Consider the following 22,972-nt stretch of genomic DNA (forward strand, 5'->3'; position numbering starts at 1 on the left):
ACAGCTTTCATGCAAACCCGCATAAACAAAAGAGCTTGTTATAGCACGGCTTTGTTGTTTTCCAGGCATTTTGTTGTTGTTGTTGTTGCTGAGAATGAAAGGGATCATATGCCACTTACAGTAATCTCTTACAATTCTATAATAATCCCTGCATTGTCCTGTTAAACTGGTGCAGTAGCTTTGTGCTTAATAGATTGAAATCTATTATTCACTATGCCATCTTGTTCCTGTTCAAACAACATTATCTTTATGACTAAAATGTATAGATTCATACTTAATTTCCTAGCACAGTGAAATGATGTATCATTGGAAAAAGGAGTTTTCATTTGTGAATTCAATTCAGCAGGTACTTTTCCAGCACCTACCCTGAGCCTAGCACATTGGTGGATTCAGAAGAAATAAATGCAATAGCTTTTAACCTCAGATAACTAATATCCTACAGAGGGCTTTTGAGTGCCTAGCGAAACTGAAGAATAATGTAATTTGTGTCCTACAGCAATGGGAAGGTGCAGTCAGTAAGTACCCACTTGAAGGTTGGCAGGTGCTGGGTTCGCCTCCTGGTTCTTTCATTTGCCAGCTGTGTTTTCTTGGACAAATGATTGTAGTCAAGTGTTGGTGTCCACACATGGGGATAAAAATATCACTGATTTCATGGAGTTATTTCAAAAATTGTGTTAAAGACAAGACAGAAATCACTTAACAATCATTGGCTGATTGGCTAGCAGCCAGTGTTGTTGGTTCATGGGAGCCCATTTGCTCACAATAGCAATCACAAGGCTTGAAGAACTCTAAGCTAACACAGGGAGCGGGAACCCCTTCAGTGGAGCGTTGTTCTTGAACTGTCCTTAGAACTGTCTGTGCTCTGAGTGATAGTATCCTCCAGATGGTAGTCTCCCTCCCTTTGACTGTCAGTGTCTCCTACGCACCTTGGAGACTCAGACAAAATCTCCTGATGGCGGGGTACATTGCTCGAGTTTCCCTCTGCACACCCCATCTTATGTTCATATGCTCTGTTGTTAACACTTGAGCCAAAAGGTGCAAGCTGCTTTCTAACAACTGGGAGTACTCTGTTTGGTGATTTAAGAGCCTAAAGTACTAATTACTTCCTACATTCCCCTTTCCTCCCTTCTTGCCTTCTTCTCTCTGTTCCTCCAACCCTCATCTTCCCTCTCTTCAATTTTGTGCTCTGTTTTTTTTATTCTCTGTCCTTTCTTATTTTTAAGCAAAACTGAATACAGGAAAAGAAATAGCCTTAAGGCATCTCTATTACCTGAAAAAATATGACTAATTTAAAATGGAATGTTTTAGAAACAATTTTGCAGTTAGGCTATTAATAAACATATTGAAAAGTGGGTGCTATATATCAGAACATATTGGACTATCACCGACTTGTGTACTGATGTCAATTTGGATTTATAAACATTTTCACATTACTACAAATACTGTGATTTAGTTTGCAGAGGAAGAAAAAAAAATCCTGTAAAATAACAGCATTAAATGTTTGTGTGAGACAATTCCCTATTTATACAAAATTAATGACTGATATAAAACACATGCATTTTGGGGTAATTAATAGCAGTGGAGACTAAAGACTTGTTGCATAAAACAATCAATCAAGATACTTTTGTCTAGAGTCATTTAGGTGTTTGCATCCATTCTGCAATTTAGTTTACATGTCTAGACAGAGCTTCTTTTGGAAAATTGATCAAATGGAAGAAAATTCTGACAGTCAAATAATTGAGAATTTCAAAGGCTGAGAAAAATCACACGACTCCAATGTATCACAGTTGAAACCTGAGACTTGTGAATTATCACCATATCATTTTTAAAATATGAGAAAATATACACTAGAATCAACACACAACCCCAGATGCAAGTGAGAGAAGAAAAATCACTTCCTTTTGAAAGGAAGCATTCCCACAAGTTTCCATTTCCCTCTGCTCCTGTGCTTTTGGTCACACAGATAGCTCCAAAGCCAGGAAATCTTGCATTCTCTAATTCTCCATCTTGAACCCTTAAAAAAGGAAACACCTAAACCAAGACTGCTCTGTTTAAGTGTTGCCTCTATTTCAATCTGCTCTCACCATTTGCTTGTTAAATCAAGAAAATGAACGCACAATCAACACAGCTCTCTGGGGGATCCCCGCTTACCTACAGTGCTCACTGCTCTCTCACATCATCTCGGCTTTGTCTGCTCTCAGTTCTTTTCAGCATACCCCCAGGGCTCCTGAGATGACCCAAGAGTGTGTTGCACACTTGGATAGGATCAGAGGAAAGAAGAACAAGAGAAAGATGCCCAGCTGCATTTATACTAAGATGCAGTGCTCATTGGTCAGTGCCCTCCCTGGCTGTGCAGGATGTGGGAACAGAGCCTTCAGCCACGCAAGGTAAATAGTGACTAGCTGCACGCGATCATCCAGAGGTGAAAATCCCACTTAACTACTGAGCTGATTTTCAAATATCCACCTCACCACTCCCCCACTTTACAGACAAAAAAGCTGAAACCGAGTCATAAATTTAAGTATGATGGAAAAAGAAAAACCATGAAACTGTGATTCATGAAAAACACTTTATGGGTTACTTTAAATGTTGGTTAAATGACACTGACAAACAGAAATAAGAGAACCTGAGAGGTGATCTAATCCATTCGTTTTTGTTTCACAGATGAAGAGACCTGGCCCAGAGGGTTGATAGCAGCCTGCGTACTGCAGCCTAGCAGTGGAGAAGATCCCCTGGCCTTGTTCCTTTGTTTATTACCTGCCATTAAGCCTAACACAGGTTTGCAGACGGTCTTGCTGCTTCCCTAGGCTGGCAAGTTTTCCCTTTTCCCCTTGGTTGGATTTCAAGCAATATGCAGAGTGTAACCACTGAATTATTGCCATCGGTTATCTGTATATCCTATGGGTAATTTAAAATTGGCTTGGGTTAAAATGGGAAACTTCACAGTAGTCATAAGAAGCTCTTAAGAGATGCAGCAATTCAATCTGGTACACATAATAAGAACAATAAAGAAGAAATTGAATATTTTATCTTTCACAAAGAGCTAAAAACAATTTACAGATTTTCTTATTAAATCTCACAGAAGAGTTTCAGCTATTTTGGTAACTGGGAACCTTGACCACAGAGATGACGAGGCAGGTGTGTACAGGAACTGTGAGCAATGGTGCAGGGGTTAGAAGACCTCAGGTTTTCTTGCTACTTTGAATCTCTGAACCTCTTTTTACTGAATTAAATGGGGTGAGCTTGGGGGATGATCTCCAAGGTTCCTCCATGGACATGTTCTAAGCGATTTCACATAAGTCTGAATCCATCGTTTAGATTTTCCAAACCGTGATACTCCAGTTTAAAGTCACTTCTCACACTCCATAACTTTATTATTCTAATTTTTCTCTCATTATGAATTTTCTTTTCCTTATATTCCTACAAGGAATAAGGATGTTACTAGTGCCTTTCCTGGGTCAGAAAGCCGCAATCTAACAAGGGCAGAAAATAATTGAATGATTACTTTATTTATCCTTGGTGGATTTCTAGTGGTTGCTGAGAAAGTTTTAAGTTTCTTTCATAACCCAAATTCATTCCTGAGCCCTCTCTTCAAATATCTCACCTCCCACTTTCCCATATTGAAGTCATCCATCATGAGTTCTTTCAATGTCTTTCCTTTAAATTGCATCTGCTCCTAATTCATTCTACTTCCCCACCCTAATATTGCCCAATCCTTACTATAGAGGAAAAAGAAAGACTTTGTTTTCCAAAAATAACTCTCTGTACTGGCCTTAATCCAATGTCTAATTCTTCTCATTCAAAAGTTATCCTACCTAGATGCATACTAAAATCACACAAACTAAATATATTATACAAGTGCTAAACCCATCCCAAACAATTTAGTCATAAATCTATAGACCAGGACAAGTCATCAATATGATTCTGAGGGTTGCAAGTGAGTCTTGAAAAAAGATTGGTAAGTATGCAGCTATCACTAGGGGGTTCTGATTCTTTAATTTACCTTTGTTATTCTTCAGTTTTAAGCTATTTTACCAACTCAACTGTAAATATACTCAGCCTAATAGGATGTTATCCAGGGTTCCTCACACCACAACTTCATGTACCTTCTTCCCTTCCACGTCCCCTTCTGACTGTGACCTTCCCTATCAGTCCTGAGTCACTTTCTTTGGAGTAATCACAAGATCAAGAATTCTCTTCCCTCTTTGTTCTTTCAGGCTCTCTAGAGTTTGCCATTCCTGATCACCATTGCCATGATGGGATCTTCTTTTTGTCCTTCTTAGTTTCTCTCCAGAGTCCTCAGAAAAGGAAGAGCAGGGTCGAAATCAGGTATGAAGGCTGATGGTCTTATCACAATGTGAGTTTTTCACGTTACATGGGATCTTTGTGATTCGTTGACTAATGGTGGACCAGGGAGGAAGATTCTTTGGGGAAGTTTTGTTGACAGTGAAGAACTGTTTTGTTGTAGAAAGAGTAAAAGTTTATGTTTTTATTTTTCCTTTGGCTTTCCTGGCTCTTGAGACTTGCCCAATTGCAGAATCAAGCTGAGTGGCGAGTTCCAGGGTGTGAAGCCACCCTTTTAACAGTTGAGTTTCTCCCATCCATCAGCGCACACTTTATGTCATCTATTTATTCATTCTAATGGTATCTTCCCTAAGAAATTCCAGCTGAAATGATAACAGCCACCGACTTGGTCATAGGTTACCATCAGCTAATCACAGAAGAACAGATATTTTGACAGCATTGTCCAATTCTCTAGACAGCTCCTGCTGTGATAAAGTCACTTCTAGGGAGCAGGGATCCATGGCCTTTACTAAGCTCTTATATTTTGTTGGGAACTCAGGCAGTACTTTCTTTTGAGTAGTAATCAATATTAATTTGCAAGCAACTTCAGAGTAAGGAAAATGCCTTTCAATTTTTTTTGACAACCTTGGTATGTCACTAGGATACCAACTCTGAATGTGAAATATACTTATTTCATGGACATAATACACATTTTAGTTCTTCATTTTAAAGGAGAATTGGAAGCTTGGGTACTTTTGGCTAAAAGCAGCACGATAATTGTCAAAATGGATTTGCAGCTGAATTTTGTGGTCATCAGAAAAACAGAAAAGTAGAGTTTTGATATTTTTTATTTTCTGGTGAATATGGTTAAGAAGAAAAAATGTTTTTTCTTTATAAATGTTTATGAACGCTCTCAGTGCTGCTATAATTCTAAGTTCTGTTCTATCACAACAAATGACAAATAAGCACGGTGCTTTGGTATCAATTATAGCTTCAAAAAATGTCTCTAATAAAATTCTAGGTGTGAATTCTTAGAGATTAATTTAAATTTATCCACAGCTAAATGTTCTAGATGTTACTTTCCAAAACCAGTCCTTTGGGTGTTTTTCTATTTGAGATGAAGGATATAGGAGTCCAGTTTCTAAAGGAGGATTGGATCACCTGTTGACTGCATAACGTTGGACAACTTGTAGAGCCTCTGTGTACCTCAGCTCTTCATGTGAAAAATGACAGGAAAAAAAATCTTTGTCACCAAGATGAGGTGAGGTAATCACTTCAGGTGGCTGTCTAACAAATAAGTAAATAAATGTTAGCTCTCATTAATTTTTGTAGATTTTGTTAAAACGATCTGGTTCAGGTTATTGTTTTTCATGATTTTTCTAAGTTGGTCTCACCTTTTCTCTCTTACTTTCATTGTCCCATTTTTATTTTTAGGAAAATCAATTTGATGATTCCCTAGAATCACAGGAGTCTTTAAGCTGAGATGAGGATGCTTAAGGCTGGATAACAATCCTGACTTTAGCCCCAGGTGGGTTCTGTTCCTCATTCCCCATCATTTATTGCATCCCGTGGCTTCCCATTACCTGGTTGCATTCAGCAGCCATTCCTGAAAGCCTGTGTTAGCAGGTATCTGTTTCATCTTTCAACACTTTTTCAACAAATTGTGTAAACACATCCAGAGCAATACCAGCCTCAAATGAGGATGTCTTCCACTCTAGCATGGTGCCAGATGGCACTCAAGTAGAATAATAAGAAGGAAATATTTACTTTTCAAAATTCACACAAACATGTCACAAAACTTTTTTTTACATTTTTTTAATTGCATTTCATTTTGTAACAATGTTTCCTAGGCTCTGAGGATCCCCCATCCCCTCCCCGTGCCCTCCCCCAAGGTGGATTGCTCCACCTTATTTCAGTATTACAGTTCAAATCTTGTCTTATTTCTTTCAATGCAAACATGTGCCATGCATAGAGTCCAGTATCTTATTGTCCAGCTCAATTCAACAGTTGCTTGGGGAGACCAACTCTGGTCTGAAGACATAGCTGGCAGAATATCATTCCAACCATTTAAATGCCATAGCATAACATCAACAATAGTTTCCAACATTATGGGGTTAATTAACATTGTATTGAGTGACTGATATGTTAGACAATGCGAGTTCTTAACCATCTCCTGAGACTACTTCATCAACATTTCAAATATAGTTTGTGTACAACTGGCTTCTATCTACGTTAAATTGGCTATAGGATACCATTCAGCTATCTCATGTCTATTTTCATTTTAGTATTTAGCAGTTTATTGTGTTGAAGCATAATTTTTACTGAACTTGGTAGATTTTAGGATAGTATAAACTGGCTTATACCTTTAGCAAGGCATGTGACACCCATTGAGGCATAGAGCACTGTGGGGGTGGGGTGCAGGGAAATCCTCCATACCCTAGTTAGGAGTAGTTTATTTTCGTGTTCTACCTAGTCAGGTAAGTATGAGTCCCCACTGATCATTTCTGTCTAGTTCTAAGCTTTCCTAGTTGTTTTCTGTCTACTCTAATTTTTTTTGTTGTTTGTTTGTTTTGTTTTGTTTTGACCCTGATGGTCATTGCAAGAGAGGGTGGGGATCCAGTACTGGAACTAAGCAAGGACCAGAGAGAGCTCCTCTCCCTGGTCTCGGAGGGAGTTTATTGTTCTTCTGTTTCTGTAGACCGCTCAGGGCTCCTGGCTGTTGTTCTGGTGACATTGGGCTCTGCGAGGAGGGATTTGGACTTCTTCTATCCCATGTGGGAGATTCAAGTGGGGGCGGATGACCTCAGAGTACTTAGCCTCCGGAGGCCTTCCAATTCCCCGTGGTTTCCTTGGCGGTTGGGATGTAGTTCTTGGTGCCCATACTGGTAGTCCTTGGTGCCCATACTGGTAGTCCTTGGTGCCCATACTGGTAGTCCTTGGTGAGGATCTGGAAGTCTCCAGGGTTGGAATACAACTCTCCTCTTGTCCTCCTGCTCCACTCTGGAATCCCCCCTGCTCTGTGCATATGACCCCCTGTTAAGAGGTTGTCAGGGTTGCTTTTAACAACCCCCCCCCCCATATCTTCCTGATTTTACTATTTTGTAATGCTGATTCGAATCTGTTGTCTATAAGTTACCTGTTATGTTCTTGATAGGTTATGCTTACATCTGGGAGATGGAAGATCTCTCTGCTCTCCCTCCCCATTACCGAGTAGCATAGGGTCTTAAAATTGCATTAGGTTTTACAGTTCTTTGATGAAGTTCATTAGCAGTCTGCCTCACAATGATTGTTGGTTCATTGATTACATCACAATATGTTGTTGCATGAGTTACAGGTTGTTAGAGGTTGAAATAATACTACATTTTACAGGTACCATTTTTCAGATTGACAGCATTTCAACTTAAATTAAAGCAAACATGTGGTATCTGATCTTTTGGGATTGACTCGTTTCCCTTAGCATGATGGTTTCCAGTTGGGCCCATTTGGCCACAAAGAACTGCATTTTGTTTTTTTAATAGCTGAGTAGTATTCCATGGAGTAAATAAACCATAGCTTTCTTATCCAGTCTTCTGTTGATGGGCATTTCGGTTGCTTCCAAGTTTTTGCTGATTGTTTTATTGATTGTGCTGCTATGAACATTGGGGTGCATGTAGGTTTCTCGTGTAGCAGGTGTTTTGGATATATCCCTAGGAGCGCTGTTGCTGGATTGTATGATATGCAGATTTTCAGTTGTTTGAGTGTTCTCCATACTGATTTCCATAGAAGCTGTACCAACCTGCAGCCCCACCAGCAGTGGAGAATGGTTCCCTTTTCCCCACATCCTCGCCAGCAAGTATTGTTGTTGGATTTTTGTGTATTAACTGATTTCAGGTGAAGAGCAATTTAGAAATTCAAGCCAAATTTCACTTTGATATTTTATTAGATTATTTTTGCAAATTTGAATTAATACACTATCATTTCAAAGGATGATTGTTGACAAGCAATGATGAAAAATCTAGCCAAGGTAGCAGGGCATAGCCCAGTTCTTCTTGCTTACCCTGATAGAAGAATACTACTAAGAAAACCTCATGTGTTCTTATTTGTTTCAAACATATATCAAAACAAGCTCTGCACTGCTTAGAGAAATACAAAGCTAAACACCATTAGGGTTGCTGTCAGAAATGACTGGTATTTATTTGCAAATCTACCAGCCTGCTGGGGCTTAAAATGTGTAACTTATTAAGTCACTGCTTTTGAGTACCAATTATAATAACTTTAGGGTAATGAAATGGATTTCTATAATTTAAGGAAAAGCAAAAGTAAGGATAAATATTACATCTGTTTGAACTAAAATAGCTTATAAAATTGGAAAGAACTTTGATCTAAAATCCTCATCTAGAACAGGTGATTTTATGGAAAGGCAGACTATGCATCACAGTTATCAGATTAAGGCTGATTTCAGCCAAATGAAATAGGGACAAAATTAAGATTATAGTGCCTTTGAAATATATGAGTTTCTGGGAAAGAGTGAAAAAAAACAGGGGCAAAATTAGTATTTTATCTGAAATGAATTGCCAACCTCAATTGTCTTAGAGATGAGTGGCAGAAAAACAGAATCCTTTTTTGTTGTTGTTTGTTTCATTATTGAAAAGCCAAGACTTAAAAACAGACTAAACATTTGGTAATAAGCTAAGGACATTTTGTTTTAAAAAATGGTTATTTGTCTCCTTTCTCCTCGACGGCTTCTCAGTGTGGAAGTTTGTGGTGGGATTGCTATTTCTTCTTTTTAGTTGCCATTTAGAACTGAGTCATTCAACCAAGGGGAGTATCTCGATAAGGACCAGCACATGTACCTGATACTTGCTTAGCATATATGGATAGAGCAAAAATAGATTTTAATCTACAGGAAAGCAAGCAGCCTGGGTCAGCTGCCCAAGCCCCTGTGTATGAGTCACGTGTTTCCCTCTATGTCCCAGAGCCGTTTCTACAGCCTCTTTGGTACCTCACATCCCTGACCTGAACACCTGGGGCATATGCAAACTGACAAGTAGGCAAGAAATACGCCACACGGCCAGCAGGTGTCAAGTGCAGTGTTAGAAAGTCTGGGAGTCAAGCTGGTTTCAGCTGAAATCCACAGTTGGCCTGATCAGCTTGGGGAAACTGATCACTCCTTCTCAGCCTCTAATTACTCAAGTTTAAAACACAGATTTTAGGACTGTTGTTAGCATTAGATGAGATAAAATCCTTGCTCTAAGAACTCACAAGCTATGCTGATGGTGTGTGATGGTGTACCCATCAAGTATAAAATGCTGTCTAATATTGCTGACATATCAGATTGAAGAACTGGTTCTCCATGGTTTGTGTACCCAGATCCTCCCTGAGGATGTGCACATCTTGGTAAAATAGGCTCCAGAGGCAGCAGTGAGGGCTCACTGTGTGGTCTGCATGTCAGAATTACAACTGGGTGAAAAGAGAGGCTCTGTCACTATTTGCTGCAGCACTTGGGACTCAGCCTCTTTTAACTTGAGTTTTCTGTCCCTGTGTGAGGATGATGGTATCTACCACACAGAGTTGACAGAATAATAGAAGATGGATTTAGCATGAATTCAATGTGCTACCTGCAAAATAAGGTAAGAGGCTTGTGGATCAAGCATCACAGGGTCCTTTTTAGCCAGATTTTGAAAGAAAGAACATCTATTCAATTCTTATATCCTCACTGACCCTGTTCATTAATTTATTTTGAAGAATGATTTGTGTTCTCCTGACTTGTTCAATCTTTTAATACCTGTTCACTTTGACTAGGTTGTTCAACCTCTTTCTGGAAAGTATCACCCAGTTTTTCATTTGAGTCATAAAGCCAAAAATCACAATGCCCAAATCTTTTTCTTTTCTAACTCTAACATTCGACACAATGCCTACTCCTACCTTAGTAACAACAACAGGTGTCATTTATTGAGAAGACACTATCGGCTGTACCACGTATCTGACCTTGTACGCATCATTTCTGCATCTTACAAAACCGTCTGGGTGGCCGGTGTTCTGATCCTGTTTTACAGAGGACGAAACTGAGGTTACTTCTACACAGTGTCACATAGGTGCTACAACAGCAGAAATATGCAAAGCTATGCACCTTTCTAGTGGCATTTGTCTCACTCTAATACTTGGGAACCTAATATACCTCCTGAATAATTTGGAATCCTTGAGGATCTCCTTGAACATAATCTCTTGACAGACAGTAGACAATCTTTCCTTGGGCTGATAAGGTAGGCATACTGAAACATCAACTCCTTCCCATACCATTACATTCAACATCATACTGACTTGCTCAAGTTCTTTTCTTAGCATTAACTAGTTGTCCAGTGATTTTTTTTAAGTTTCCTTAACAGTTCCGAGAAGAAAAAGATAGCCAAGTAAACAAAATATGACTACTTTTTAAAATTTTGTGTTAGAATATCTAAGTGTTCTTCTGATTAATGGCAAAGAATACCAGCCACGGAGTTAAAAGTGACTTAGGCAAATGCTAGGTTAAGGCAAATACCCAGGAGAGAAATTTGAGCGAGTTTGTTTGATGCCCAGATGGACTATAAACAAGAGACAATGAATGTTGTTACTTTTCCTGCTGACCTTTATTTAACAGAACTCTCATTAGAAAAGAGCTTGCTTTAGCTTATTGTTGAAATTGCTGTTTGCTCACCTGCTTTGAAAAAGGAACCGCCAAGGGTAAGCGCTGAGGGAGAATCATACTTTGCCTCTTTGGTTTTGGTGCAGTTCTCCTAAACTAGGATTCCAATTCTTCCATCGTATCAAGAGAATAATGACAGCATCATTATATCCATGTACATATATTCAGAAGACAAAGGGGCTGATGTGTGAAGTGGATAGGAAACATGTAGCATGGGACATGAGAATGTTAACGAAAATATACTACCATAAAGAAACTCACTAGGTCTCAAGAAAAATGCCATTTTGCAGGTGAAACTATTTGGCCATCTCATGTGACTACTCTTCTTCCAGGATTTCTCAACTCATATTGACCTAAATTACATAGGGTAAATATTATTATTCCACTTAACCACAAAAGCTAAGTAATTTTCTCAGGAACCCACATGCATGGATTTTAAATTCAGGTCAGTTTTCTTTCTAGTCCAACAAGATGTCCTTGGTGTAAAATTTAATTAGTGTTTCTGATTTGTAAATAGAATAATAAAAAGTATGTATATATAACTGTGTAATAAGCAAGCAGCAATACACATACTCTACTGAAGGAGTGTAATGATTAGCAAGAGGGCAAGAAATAGGGATGAGAAAAGAGAACTGGATGAAGAAATGCTTCATGCAGGAAGCACCGTCAGAGGGTTGGTAGCAGAGGGAAAGGAAACATTTCCCAGCTGTATGAAACACATCAAACCAAGATTCAGATGTATATGAGAATGGCAGGCATGTTTCAGGCACGCAGAGTAGTATACTTCAGTTTTAACAGGGTGAGACAAAGGGAGCACAAATTAGGCTTGAAATGTATCTTGCAGAAATCGGATCTCTTGCCATCAAGACCTGGGAGACTTTAGATTGTGAAGTAAGGGCAAAGGACTGTGATCAGGGAATTTCCATGATCAAGGTTGTGCTTTGGAAATATTCACTTGGAAGGTCAATGCAGAAAAAAACAGGCAGGAAAATATCAGAACTGCTTTTTTCAACATTTGTGTGTGATGGATCCACAAATGATGTCTGGTAAATTTTCAGATCTTTCTCAAAATATTGTGCTTAAATATAGCTACAGAAATTGGTATTTTTAAAAACTTTCCCATGTGACTCTTGTGAATGCTATTCAAGGACTGTTCTGAAAGATATTTGACTAAAGGTGAGAAGGGTAGCTAGCAAACTATTTTGGTAATCAAGGTGTGAGATTAAAGGGGGCTTTGTTTTTTATCAAGAGGAAGAAATGTACAGCTACAATAGATGTTTTGAAAGAAGAATCAATAGAACTGAGTCCAGTTAAGTTTATTGGTGGAAGAGGATTCAAAGACAGTTGTTGACTTTTAAATCTGGGAGTTTGGCAATAAGATGGATAAACAGAAACATAAGCAGGGAAGATTTGTTAGGTTGTGAGAGGAATTCAGTTTTGTCAAGAATCCAGCAAAGAAGAAAAAATAGAAAGGAACCATTAGGTTGCAGGAAGCCTGGGCGGCTAATGGGTAAAACCTAATTAAAGTCATGGGAAGAACATATTTTAAGGGGAAAAAAGTATATATGTGTATATATATATAAAATGTATATACACATATGTGTGTGTATACATATATGCTTATATAAGTGTGCATCCATACTTGCATGTATACACACATGTATGTTTGTATACACATCCACATATGTATATGTACACTATATACATGTATACTTATATGTATATGCAAACTTATATACATATACACATATATATAATGTGGAAGCAGTGAGCATAAACTGAGTATAGTGGCAATTTAAAAATGTTTTGATGAAAAGGGATCCTAGTCATTGGAATGTATTATAATCTCATCATCTACTCAGTTATCCAAGCTGAAAATCTAGAGTTATCTTTGACACCTACTCTTTCCTTACCCATATGCTGTCAGATTTGTGTATCACCAACTTTATGATGTGATTTCCTAAACACGTCTCAGCTAGCTTCTGCTATCTCATTGTTGTCTGAGCCAAGCTACCATCTCTGGGGTCACTGCAACAGCCTTTCAATTGTATTCGCAATAGATGTTTTTGCGTTGCTTCGTTTTGATCACTATGCTACAGTCAAATATTCTAACTAAGCATAAGTTACTTTTTCAGCTTAATACTGGATATTTTTTTCTTTGCTTTTAAAATAATGAACAATTAAGGTAAACTTTAAGATCTGGTTGTTTTCTCTCTACCTAGCTTTTTCACCAAATGCACACAGCTTGGTCCTCATCTTCCAACAACATTGACCATCTTTCAAGGCACAGTCTCCACCTTTGCTCTCTAACAGGTTTTGTGATCTCACTGATTAATATTTTGCTTTATTAGTTCTCATGAGAGTAGCACACAAACTTACACATGCATGCATGCACACAAGTGAAGATACACACTTGATAAATGTAAAGCAAAGGGCTGTGCCTTGTGTTAGCCTGTGCACATGCTGTTCCTTGCCTAGAAAACCTCCCACGCCTGCTTCTTTCACATTTGCTTTTTTTTTCCTTTTCATTTAGTATCTTTGTTAGCGTTTCCTCAAAAATTCTTTTCTTGACCTCATTGACCACGTTTCAATTAAAAAACTCTTAGCACTTATTATAGTTCTAATCTGTATTCATTTAATTGTGTTAGCAATTGAATTATATTTTTTAATCCAGGGCTATAACATTCATGAGTGTGTGTGTGTGTGTGTGTATGTGTGTGTGTGTGTGTGTGTTGGGTCATTTTTTATGACTTGGCTTAATATTGTAACCTGAATATCCATTGTAGTTACTACATAGTTGGATGCTCAAGGAATATTTGTTGGATAATTGAATAAATGAAGGAATGCAGGCAGACCTGGAAAAAAGCATTATAAATTAAAGGACAGGAGAATGGAGGATGGGTTAAGAAAGTTAATGTGGGCATTTGAACATATTTATAAGCCAAAGCAAAGAATCTTTCTCCACCAATCACACTAAACAGCAGCACACATTGGAAATAAGTAATGTAGTCAAGACTACTATTCATATAGTATACAAATCGCAGCAATTCTATCTTTCTACTATTCTGGTTTTTGTCCTTACTAAATCCACTTGTCAATTGGAAATAGAGCTAGAAAGTTAAGAAACAGGTTATACTAAATATTTCCTAGTGGGTTTTCCTCTCTTTAAGAGCAATTGCTGTTTTTTCCACATAGAAAAAGATTTTCTCAAAATTGATAATATATTGCTTATATCTTCCTCATATGTTAAATGAAAATTTTATTTTTTCCAACTATTCTTTTGATTTCCTCCAAAAGAGAAATGGATCTAAAACTGTTCCATTTTTACTTTCTTAAAACCAACAGTCATCTTGAGTTATTTACACAGAGTGTCACATATCTGGGTCCAAGTACACACAGGATCAAATAAAACCACTAAGAAGCAAAGTTAAAGCAGTCGCTGATCATCCTGAGAGAGCAAAAGGAAGTGAACTAATCCTGACATAATCGGACATTCTTCTGAATATCATGTTTTTTTCCCTTCATTTTTGAATTTCTTCATTTGGAAAGAAATGAAAATAACAAATTTCAAAGATAACCAATCATTCCAATACTCTGGTTTCTCTTCAGATAAAAAAAAAATATTTTGCCTTTTATCAATCATTCTGAAATTACTACAGAAGTACAATCCCTCCATGCTAGTTTTAGTTCAGCTGGATGGAACTACACTCTCTCTACATGGTCTGAAATGTTCAGGTGCAAAAGTAAACTCAAGGCATTCAGGAATTATGAGCAAAATTGATGAATTGCTTCTGTCTCCTTCTCATTGGATACCTTCTGCAGTATGTCCAGGATGGTTCTCTACATCTGATATCCAGTTAGATTCCAGATTTACATTAGAATTGCTGGCTATTTTTAACTTCCTCAGCCTTTCACTGTGAAAGATATTTCACCTCTGTGACTAAGAGTTAGACAGTCAGGCGCTTGACCGTTACTAGTTTTCTAGGGAAAAATTTAATGACAGAAAGTCCTTAAAAGTCTGACCAAATCAAATTCATTATTTATAAGGTCTCAAACGATGTCACAAAGCCCAGTGGAATCCCAGACACTCAGGGTAGAGGAAGGGTTTTCTTCTGAGAAATGTCCAAAATGGATTCTCCTTTGCGGAATGCTGTGTGGAATGGTTTTGGAAATCATTCAGATGACAGAAATGTCTGTGAGTCATAAGACCTATGGTAGCATCGGCACCCATAAATGCCTTTTTCATTCTCATGGTATACAGGTCTTGTCTATACCACAGTGGGCAAAGGAGGAGACTCAATGGAATCAAGATCGGTGTACTTCATAGAAAGCTACATCTTCAAGTCAGCCACACATTAATTAAGATAAGACATTTTCCTAATTTTACTAATACATATTTACCTCAGGGATAGGGTGAAAAGGAGAGTGTATATTAATCATAAAGTTATTTAAAAGTCATCATACATATTTCATGTAACTATCCACTTGAGAGTTGTGAAAACATAATATCTGTTCTCAATAAATATGTAACATAATTATCCTAGCTAAAAATTAGACTTTAAAATTCAATTATATATTTCATTACTTGCCAAGTTACTTCTCTCTCCTGTCTCCTTCTCCCTCTCCCACCTGATTTCTATCCCCCTCCGTCACTTTTTTCTTCTTTTCCATTCGCTGGTTTGCTTCCAAATGTCTGCAATGGACAAGACTGGGCAGAGTCTGCGGTTCAATCCAGGTCTCTCATGGTGTTGCAGGCACATAGCTGCATCCTCCCAGGAGCTGAGCTGGCAGGAAGCTGACATCGGAAACTGGAGCTGAGCACAGAACCCAGATATACTGACACAGAGGCAGCTTAACTGGCATTGGAACAGCGAGACTAAATGCCCAATCCTACCTGATTACTTTTACTACTCATTGAGTAGGTGTGTTAAAAACTGAAAGCTGCTGGTTGTGGTTTAAGTTCTACACTCAGGAAAACACCATGGTGACAGAGAATCTGCCTGCGTGGTTCATCTGATATTTTCCCTCTTTCGTACAAATGCTGGCAACTGTATGCCAAAGCTTTCCTCCCCAGCGTTACGGGCATCTATTTCTTCTTTCCTAAGAAGTCTCAAACTTGACATTTTGAGAGTGTTTTTTTTTTCCTCTCCCCTCCCCCTAGCTGAAATTCTCACCCAGGCTCATCTGTCACCCTGACTTTGATGAGGAGGGGATTTGGGTGTTTGCTGTTTGAGGTGTCAGCCTCAAAGTCACCTTCGATGGAAGGTCTCACCATGCACTTTAGAAAGATAGGGTAGGGTTTGTGGGCAGACAGCAGAGAGGAAGGGAGCAGAAAGCAGGTAAAAAGGGCATCTGATCTGACCCTAAGAATAGAGAGAGGTGAGAGGACAGGTGAATGCTAGCTTAGTAAGCACATAATGGGTTCAGGGCTTTTTTCGTGTAAAACTGCTCCTCTTAGCACTCTGGGTCTGGGATGTATGAACTATTTTCTCAACTGGTTATTTACTCTCCTTTAGTCAAACTGGATGCCGAAATCTAGTACAGATATCAGTGATTCATTCATGAAACACTTATAGAACATTAAGTACTGCCAGTAATTCTGCCAGGCTCTGGAAATTCTATGATGACAAGATTTCTGTCCTTAACCTCTGAGGGGCTACAATTTAATGGGGGGTCAGGGGCATGCAGATAAGTGAATAAACCATCACAGCATTGTAATAAAGCCATTGAAGAATTATGCACAGGGTACCCTTGGAACCAAAAGGACCAACGTTTTACAAACATCAAAACTAAAATCTAGTCTTAAAATCAGTGTTATTCTAGTGACAGTGCATATTTGCACTTCTGGAGATAAATACTTCTGTTGGGCTCACTCGCACTTATAGAAGTTGATGTAAGGACTGATAATGTATTAAATAATAAATCAACAAAAGCAGCACAATCCAAGCTTTACGAATCTGAAATCTTAACAGCTCCTGGGTGCAGAATTAAATTCATAATTGAACCTAGGTAGTAATTAGTTTTTTGAGTTTCCTATTTGTGAAACTATAGGAGCCGATCTATTTATGGAACAATTACATGAAATACCCTTTGAATGCAGAAATTATAAGTGATAAGTAAGAAGACTTGATGAGGCTAATTGCCAATTTCATGCATATTGTACACTGCAGTCATGTTTTATGATTGTCCATTCTTTTGACCAGTTTCTGAGCAGTATAACCTGTGTAGCTACTGACAGGTTAAAAAGGTGGAAACTTAAAGATGGGATCTGACAATATCAAGGAATGACACGGACTGAAATTTTATCTTGGGGATCTGCGTCTATAAAAATGGGTTTGGTATCTGAGAGAGGCAGGCATTTTTTTTTCCTGGAATTGCTTTTTCATTTAATATTCAGTACCAAATGTGCAAATGTCATACATTTCAGGAAAATGCGTTTTTGGTTTGATCAAATGCTGTAAAACTGTTTGTTACGTTGATGCTAATGACTTTAAAATGGTATCTATTAAATGAAATTGGAGGCACATAATGGCAAAAACTGGAAACTAAAGAAAATCTTTCAGCCACATCTTTCAGTGTCATGATATAAAAATTAACATTCTGTTGAGTCTTAGATAACGGTAAATACAAATAGGGGATATGTGTTATGCACTTAATTTGTATCTAAAATGGTGCTACAGCTAGGCACAGACTTAGCCAATATTTATAGCCCCCTGAGTGATGTACTTTTATTATCTACATTTCCACTGAGCTCAGGGTGGCTCAGCTAGGAAAGCAGGCAGGACTGGGATTCACACCAAGGTATTCGTGGTTGTGAAGCTGGTAGCTCTGTGCCCCCTTATCATGAATGTCTGAAGGCTGAGGTTTTTGAACCTGTAGGTTTTTATTAATCAGAATTGTTCCATAGGAGTTTGAGCAGAAACTTTATGTTGAAGAAAGGAGAATGCTGAATGTTGAGCTGAAGTGTTATTCTAGCAGAAAGAAAAAAAATCTCTTCCTCAGATTATCCTGTTAAATACTTCCCAGATCACTGGCAGCCTTTAGGTATTGAGACTCTGACATCCTATTTATTAGGGAAAGTAAATTTTGAAGACTTTCTAGCGCTTTGACCTTGAACATGTCAATCAAATTTTCTCCACCTTATTTTTGTGTCTGCTTAATTGGAAGTATAAAGTCTACCTCTAAGGCAGTGAGGTTATTGATCAGTATTGCCTCACTCCTATTGCCATACAGGCTTTTGGGGCTTGTGCATAATTCTACCCTGTGCATAATTCTTGAGAAAACATCATTCAACTCGGCTTTACTATCCCTTCTGTCATAACCAGGCAGAGCAGATATAATGCATGCCTTTTCCCCAATGTTCTTTGTATAGAAGATCTATAAAGATATCCTTTTCGAAATAGAAGTCATCTTTTTGGATAAGATCAAACTTAAGCAAGTTGAATTTTTATTTGCTTTGACACAGATTGGAAACAGTGTTGTGATCTTTCTCCTTCCGTATAATGAAGAGAAACAATTTTTCTTAATAAATACTCTTGATTTTCTTAAAGATATTCAGTGTTTTTCTATTTGGAAAAAAGCAACACTGACTCCTAACTTTTAGGTTGACAATTTTATGCTTGGAATCTACTCTGATTATGGATTTGGGAAAAAACATTAAATTCCTATTTTGAGGAATTAGTTGCTTCATTTAATAATTGCTTTTTGAGTATCTGTAGCATTATAGGTGCTACTCCAGGTGCTGCAGACATTTTTAGGGAACAAAGCAAAATTGCTTGCTTTTGTAGCATCTATAATGTTCTCCCATAAGGGAGATAGACAGTTAACACTCGGCATGTGATACACTGGGGATAACATGGCATGCAATTAAGAATAACAAAGCGTTGGTCAGGGAAAAAAGAAATGTGTGGGGCTTGGGGGCTGGATTGGTGGTGTGGAGTGATTTGAAGAATGGTTTTGTGAAAATTCTTCTATAACAAAGGCTTTTAGGAGACACCTGAAAAAAAGCAAAGCGTTAAACCAAGTGACTAGCCAGAGGTAGAATTTTCTGGGGAGTAGGCACAGCCAATTTAAAACCCTGAGATTTGAGAGTAATGAGTCCATGAAATACCCAGTAGAGTAAAAGAGGATTGGGAAAGTAGAGAGGTAGCAGGAGAAGCCAGGGACGAAGTAGATAACTCCAGGTCCTAGGGGGGCAATGTTCAGCTGTGATTTTAGCTGCAGTCAGATGGGAAGACAATGGGGGGTTTTTGAACAGAAGGAATAGTTTAACTTCAATTTTGAAATGACCACTGGAGTTGGACACAGAGTGGCTGTGTGTATGAGAGCAAAGGAAGGTAGAAACAAGAGAGCAGTCATAGAAACAATGCAAGCATTTGAGGGTGAGTGATAATTGGCCTAGACAATAATAAATAACTGAATTTTAGATAAAGCTTGACATTGTAAAGACATTTTGCATACACGAGGAAGATGTGAGGGCATTTTATGCAGAAAATTAGAGATTTGATTTTGAACATATTACGTTTGGGGTGTCATAAGTCATTGAAGTGCAAACGTGAATAAGTAATTAGATATGTCAGTATAGAAGTTAAAGTCTAAGTTAGGGATTAGAATTTGTGATTTTTTTGGGGTGGGCATAGTAGCTCAGTGAGTTTAGCCACCTTTTGAGATGTATTGCATATCTAAGCAGTCATTCAAGTCCTACCAAATACATTTCTGGGGTTTTAACTTTTTGCTAATGCATCCTGGGCAGCAGCACATGATGGCTCAAGTGTTCAGGCCCCTGTTATCCATGAGAGAGACCTAGATGATGTTTCTAGCCCTAACATGGATTAGCTCTGGTTTTGTACACATTTGGGGAGTGAATAAAGCAAAAGAATGATTTCTCACTGTCTTTCTCTTTGCCGGTGTCACTGCCTTTCAAACAGATGAATATAAATACAGAACATGAAAAAGGATCTGTGTAAGTTCTGCATACTGGAATGGACTCGGTAGAGGCTTTAATATAAATAAGGAGAGTTCACTCTTGGAACATTCCAGTGTGTAAAGATTTAGTAGATAATGCAGAACCAGCAAAGACTAAAAAATTTGCTATTATGCAATGCAAAAATATCTTACAAATACACAGAGAATCTCCTTTTCAACAAACAGTTAAGATGGAGGAGTCAGCCCCTAAAAAGGGGTAACAAAGTTTTTCACGATTCATCTAGACAGAGAAAAAGATAAGGAATGTGATGAAGGAGAATGGCACTTCTTCAGGACAAAGGACTTTGGAAATTACAATGAAGATAGAAGTACATTATGGGAAGGGAGAGGATGATAAACAAAAACGGCCTGGTTGGAAAGGGCTCGCAGATAAACATTTATGCAAGTCTTCTTGTGAGTATTAATAAATATATGCTCTTTGAAAAAGAGGTAGCATCTTATGAATAGGTAAAGGGATGAAAATGAACCAATCACATCAAAATGAGATTACTGTTGTTAACATTTGGCCCACTAGTTCTAGTTTTTTTCTCACACCTACAAATTTAGGATTTTATTGCATATACTTTACTGAAGTCTGCTTTTTATTTGATATAATGACAGGAACATTATTTTTTCATCATATTTTCATGAGTGAAGGAGATGATCAAAGAGAAGACTAAGTGCTTTGAGAAATGTCTGCTCTGATATCTTCCAATAAAAGCGGATGTTGATTACATGTGTGCCTGAGAGAGACAGAACAAGTATAACTCTGGATTCTAAGTGTTTTGGTGACTGATACAGTGGCTGTATTTTTGATGGAGAAAATAAGACCAACTGAAGCTTTGCTTATTTTTTATATTAGGGTGGATTCCAGAGTTGCTTCCTGTTTAGGTGGAGTCTCTTTTTTCTTTTTTTTGCACTACTAGAGATAGCAGAAACTGAAATGGATGGATATCTGAAAATGTTTGTATTGCTATCTACCAAAATAAGCAATGAATTAATTTGTGACTCAAAGTGGATTGTTTTAACCAAACTATTTCCCTGGTATTCCCCACATCTTACGAAGAGAAAAGCAATCGCTAATTTCTCCCTTGTATTTTTCACATAATTGAGGTACATCTTAGAGATGAACAAACAGCATCAGGATTTAATACAGGAACTTTTCCTCCCAGACCTGTGACAGTTCATTTGTTTATCAGTAAAGTGTTATGATCATAGTCACAGCAAAGTTTTCCTACTGACAATGTTTAAGACAACTGTCTCCATAGTAAAAATCTTGATGCGATGAGATTAAAAAATATTGTTAAGACAACAGTCAGTGAAAAGTTCATTTAATTTAATAGAATTTTAATGAAGACAATAGGACTTAATAGCCATTTGCAAATTTCTGACAATAGTATGTAAAATGTATCTGTATTTCTCTGTGTGTGTTTTGAGGTCTCTCTGTAAATGGACTCAAACTGGTGAGCTCAATTGGCTAGAGAATAGGACTTTACAAGGTCAAGGTCGTAGAGTCTACTGGCCACACACAAGTAGAAAACTATGTCATAGCCATCAGTTACATCAGGAATTCTATACTGTCAATCCAGGAATATGTGCTATTGGTCACATAAAGCTCAGCCTGAGGGTCCAAATGGCTCAGGAATATCCATCACACCGCCAGGAAAAACAAAGACACAACTTGAAGCATAGTCATCACCCACTGTGGGGTAGTGATTTCAACTTTGTGTATGAGTGGTAGCATCCACCCAGAAGCTCAGGAATGTACACACTCAGCTGCCTCCTGGAATATCAAAAGCCCCACTTAGCCTTAATTTGAGTATTTAGCTGAAAGCAAATACACAATAATTGCTTTTTGTTTGTATTTCTACTTAATACTTTATTAATATGGAAGTTTTAGATGCATTTGGTGAATATTGCATTCTTTAACAAATAGATGTTTATTTCATGTATCTTTACCACTCAGTGCAACCAAATCAATGCATTGAAACATGCAGTGTGTCAAAAGTACAAAACAAAATCTTATCACCTCGGAGTTTGTGAAGTCCACAACAGAGAAGGGTTTGGGAGGGAATCCAATCGCATAGAGAAATTTTGCTAACTAGATTATTGCTATTTCACACTGAGGGTCATGTGCAATGACAAAGACTGAAACTTGCACTGTATATCAAGTTGGGGAAACACTGGTTTCTGAACAATGTACTTTTGCTTTAAAATGTTCAGCCTGTGATGTCCTGACATTTCCTGCTCTGACTGAGCTGAACCGATCCCTTATAAAGTACAAAGCGGTCTAAGTTCTGTGGCAAATCTACTCATTATCCACTGGAACCCAACTATGCCTCTCATCTTTCAAGGAGATTGTACTTTTATGCTGATCATTTCGGGGGGCAGCAGGAGAAAGGGAAAACATCAAGTACGTAACCTCTAACAAATCATCATTTCCATCTGCAGTCTCACAGTTGTTCAAAAGCGAGAGCAGGAGCACAGAGAAAGCCCGTTCTCTCAGTGTAAAACTTGCTCTTAACACAAGCCTTCATGCAAGCATGCGGACCAGCATTCCAATATGCAACATGGAAGAAAGCACCCGCTTTTCTGTTAGAACACATTAAAACTGAGATAGTTCTTTAGCAGGGAAATCTACTGTGGTCTTCCAATGCCCCGCTTTAAAATTAGGCTTTGGCTATCACAGTACATTGACTACAGCAATAAAATATGTGTCTAACAGGTTTCAAGACTGAAGCTTCATCTTTATTTTTCTTGGACCTTCATGCTTCCCACCTACCAAAGTCTTCACTCAACCCTAGCAGTAGCAGTCCTGGCTTCAGAGATAAGAAAACTGTTTTCTCTGTGACCTCTAAGCATTCTACTCCACTGGAAAAGCAACGTGGAATGCACACTCGGCAGCCTATAAGCCTGGAACCAGTTCGTCCTCGAGGCATTTCTGCCATCAAACCGAACATGTAGCGCGGTGTGTTTTGCTCTAAGCAGATGTTCTCCCACTCCCCTCGGTCTCCCCTTGCTCCTTCACTGGGCACCTGGCTGCAATCCACGACCCGCACGGCA

The 22,972-nt window shown here is 38.2% G+C and overlaps 1 protein-coding gene across 1 annotated transcript in view; it reads right to left on the reverse strand.

Annotated features, from left to right (window-relative positions):
* Nucleotides 1-22,972, reverse strand: part of KCNMB2 (potassium calcium-activated channel subfamily M regulatory beta subunit 2) — a 263,930-nt gene that overhangs the window by 240,604 nt on the left and 354 nt on the right. The window lies entirely within an intron of this gene.

The sequence above is a fragment of the Ochotona princeps genome, chromosome 3 (genome assembly GCF_030435755.1).
Source record: "Ochotona princeps isolate mOchPri1 chromosome 3, mOchPri1.hap1, whole genome shotgun sequence".
Taxonomy (NCBI): domain Eukaryota; kingdom Metazoa; phylum Chordata; class Mammalia; order Lagomorpha; family Ochotonidae; genus Ochotona; species Ochotona princeps.